Here is a 4,118-nt window from a genome sequence, read left to right on the forward strand (position 1 = left end):
AGCGTGTCCTTACCGCCAGGTATCCTGGGCAAAAGAACGAGGTTTCTTTGTCTCTGCTGAAGATTTATGGTCTTAGTTTGCGGGAAAAGCTCCACGGCTTCCCGCACATGCGCAGAACGTGTTTCTGGTACTAGGCGGTGACGTCATCACAATGCTTCCGTGTGCAAAGCATCATGGGAAATGAAGTTTCTTGGCGCTGATGTGATTATTTGCTTTTCAGAGCAATTTAAGCACAGTCATTTTGGGGAAAATCACTGCATAGTAATTTCCTCATGAGGTCAGACCCTCAACACACACGTTGGCACGCAGACTGATCCTAATTACCAGCAGGCATCTCCTCTCAATCAGAGCCACCCACGTCCCGGGTGTTCGGAATCAGGGGGCGGATCTGTTGGCCAGAGGGACACCCCTGTACGGGGATTGGAGCCTGCATCCAGCAGTGGTGGAACAGATTTGGATCCGGTTCGGCACAGCCGTAGTGGATCTTTTTGCCTCCAAGGAGAATGCTCAGTGTCCACTGTTTTTCTCCCTGCGCGACCGAGACGCTCCACTAGGCGTGGACGCGCTGGCACACGACTGGCCACGGGGACTGCTTTACGCTTTTCCCCCAGTGGCCCTGATACCACCCACCTTGCTGAGGATACGAACCCAGCGCCACACTCTCATTCTGGTGGCCCCATACTGGCCAGCCATGCATTGGGTGGCGGACATTTTCCAGCTCCTGGAGGGCCAACCATGGAAACTGCCGCTTCACAGGGACGTGGTGTCCCAAGCGGGAGGCTCAATCTTCCACCCTCATCCAGAACGGCTGGCCCTGTGGGCGTGGCCCCCTGAGGAGTGCGGGCTAGGGTCAGCAGAGCTGCCCCAGGCCATCATTCGAACCATTCAGAATGCTAGGGCCCCCTCCACTAGGTCCCTATATGACTGTAAATGCAGGGTGTTTGAAGCCTGGTGTCAGGGCAGGGAGAACTCACCCTTCCAATGCCCTGTGAACGTCATTCTGTCTTTCCTGCAAGGACTGTTGGATGGGAAGAAGGCTTTCTCCACCATTAAAGTGTACCTAGCAGCCATTTCCGCCCGACACTTGGGTTTTGGGAAGAAATTGGCAGGTCAACACCCCCTGGTGTGTAGCTTCATGAGGGGCACGTACAGGCTTCTACCTGTGTCTCGACCCCTGGTGCCCTCATGGGATTTGTCCTTGGTGCTGTCGGCCCTCTCCGGGCCTCCATTTGAGCCTATGGATGGCCTGGACCTTAAGATCCTGTCTCTTAAGGTGGTGCTACTCCTGGGTTTGGTATCTGCAAAGCGAGTTAGTGACTTACAGGCTCTCTCTGTGCACCCATCCTGCACCCAGTTTGCACCAGGTGACATGAAGATGTCCTTGAAGCCCAACCCTGCCTTTGTGCCTAAGGTGGTGGGCTCCTTTTCTCCTATTATCCTCACAGCTTTCTACCCACCGCCCTTCTCCTCTCCTGAGGAGGAGCGGTTGCACCAGCTGTGTCCAATTCGCATGCTCAAGGAGTATGTGAATCGGACGGAGAACCTTCGCAGGGGGGACCAGCTTTTTGTGTCATGGGGTGGGCCTTGTAAGGGGAAACCCGTCACAAAGCAGTGGATTTCCCACTGGATTGTGGAGGCTATTTCTATGGCTTACTCCTGTCAGGGCATTCAGGCACCTGTAGGGCTGAGGGCCCATTCTACTAGGGGCCTGTCTGCTTCTTGGGCCCTTTTTCGGGGGCTGTCAATCCAGGAGATTTGTGCTGCAGCAGGTTGGGCTTCTCCACTTGCATTTGCACGCTTCTATAAGCGTGATGTTTTGGTCCCTGCAATGACTCACACGATTCTGAGTGTGACGTATCCCTGTAGGTTGGTGATCGCTGGATAAGCTGTCTGGCAATACGGGAGTCTCCATATCCCATAGTGAGACATCAAAACGAATGTTAAGAAAGAGAACTTTAGGTTACTGTCGTAACCCCGGTTCTCTGAGTAACATGAGTGAGATGTCTCACCAGACAACCCTTCTTGCTGGGCGAGGCGAGAAGAGGTGTTTATCTTGAATAGTGCGTGCGTTGGGACGCTTGCTACTTATAGTAGCAGGGGACGCGTACGTCACGGTCACTGGCCAATCAGGATTGGCATATTGAGATAAGTGCTTCTGAGGAATCCGCGGAGGGGCGTATCCCATAGTGAGACATCTCACTCATGTTACTCAGAGAACCGGGGTTACGATAGTAACCTAAAGATACACGAGCTACAAAACCAGTACCATTTACCGATTAGTCATCTTGCAGTAGGAACATAGGCTGCCCCTGAAATGTCAACAAGCACTGCAGAATCTTCTGGCTTGTTGGAAGATAGAATGTAAAATCCACTTTAGAGAATGGAATTATGTCTGCAGATGACTGGTGGCATGTAGGTCAATATGTAGGTGAAAAATTGACCCTTTCTGGACATTACATCAGTTTAGTTTAAGTTTTAATATTTAAATGGGGGATTTTAATGCAGCAGAGCAACGGATAAAATGTCTGATTCAATTAGATTTGTCATTCTCTTAATAAAAAAAGAGCAGCCTCTTTCAGTGTCTCAACCATCGACATAAATATACTGGACATCTCCTTTTCACAGGCTCCAAAAACACATTTTTGTACTAAAATGGGAGGTGGCCACCACCGCCATTTTGACCGTGTCACAGGTTCCATCAAGCCCAGACATTTCCAAAAAAGGGAAGAGAGGTGGAGCTGAGGGTGGGGCTGTAAGGCTGGGATCAACAGACGACACCCTGTCGAACTAGCTACAATCTAACCTGAAGCTAACCCTGGCTAGCCCAGAGCTAACACGGAGGTGAGAGCCAAGCTAACTGATGTAGCCACCTAGCTACAAACTGAGCTAACTCTGTGGAACACCCATCGACCGCATGGAGTTCAGGTGGAGGTTTGCGGCGCTTTTTCATGAAAATTACCTTTCTGTGAATAAAAAAATATTAAATCGGTAAGTTTATAAGTTATTTCCGTAATGAAAATATATTTTGCTTTGAGCAAGTTTTCACTAATTTTCACGTACCATATTTTCAGGACTATTAAGTCGCTCCTGAGTCACACCAGCCATTAAATGTATAATGAAGAAGAAAAAAACATATATAAGTCGTATTTTGGGGGGAAATTTTATTATTTTTCTTACAAAATCTGAGACCAAGCATTTCACATTGCAAGACAAGTACCGGTAACAATAACCGAATAATGCGCCGCAGCAGCGCGCCATGGTCTCCAGCAGAGGAAGGCGGTGTTTGAAACCCTCCCAGCGGACAGGGGAACTCATTCTTGAGTCGGAGTCGGCCCGCAGCAGCGCGGTGTAGCCTACATATTTTGTTATATAAGTTGCTTGGTAGTAGCAGGACCGGCCAGACTATGAAAAGTGCGATTTATAGTCCGGAAAATACGGTAGTTATTAGTATTTGAGATAAATTAGCAGGCTAAATACATTTCATAGGCTGTGTCTCAATTCAGGGTCTGCATCCTTCGAAGGACCCAGCCCACCCGGCCGACGTGGGCTGCGTCCTCCGTCGGCCGGGTAGACCGGATGTTAACGGCTGTGAATTTGGACAGGCCTAGCCTTCATGAACTCCCTCGGCGAACGTTCCGTCGCCTAGCAACCGTGGAACCGCTGGGCAGAAGGAACCTTAAACGATGGAGCTCGACGTTTTATTTAGCTTTTTAACCCCCAGAAACCCAAATTTAGAAAACAACTGCAAAATATTTTTAACCTTTCACATGTTGTTCTAGGAGGCCAGATAAACGGGCCTATTTACACATTTTAACAGCCAATAGTGTTGCAGAACTGAATAGGACCTATTAGCAATGTAAATGTGGTTTTAAAAAGAAAAAAAATGGGGAAGGTTTATTTTTGTAGACTTAAATCTGATGTTGTGATACTACAACCGTGGGTCTCTGGGGGTTAATCATTTCCTTGACTGTTGGAGAGCTAATTCAGAGAAAATACTTTAGACTAGCTGAGCCTGAGCAAAGATGTGATAATAGTTTTTAATACTTTCTAAGGGTCTTAATTTGACCAAAACCAATTTATCACCTTTTAAGACTTTTCAAGACCCAGCGGATACCCTC

General features: G+C 48.5%; 1 pseudogene; it reads left to right on the forward strand.

Annotated features, from left to right (window-relative positions):
* Positions 1-735: 735 nt before the first annotated feature.
* LOC139064218 (uncharacterized) lies at positions 736-1,828 on the forward strand (annotated as a pseudogene).
* Positions 1,829-4,118: the final 2,290 nt, after the last annotated feature.

The sequence above is a fragment of the Nothobranchius furzeri genome, chromosome 19 (genome assembly GCF_043380555.1).
Source record: "Nothobranchius furzeri strain GRZ-AD chromosome 19, NfurGRZ-RIMD1, whole genome shotgun sequence".
NCBI classification, from domain to species: domain Eukaryota; kingdom Metazoa; phylum Chordata; class Actinopteri; order Cyprinodontiformes; family Nothobranchiidae; genus Nothobranchius; species Nothobranchius furzeri.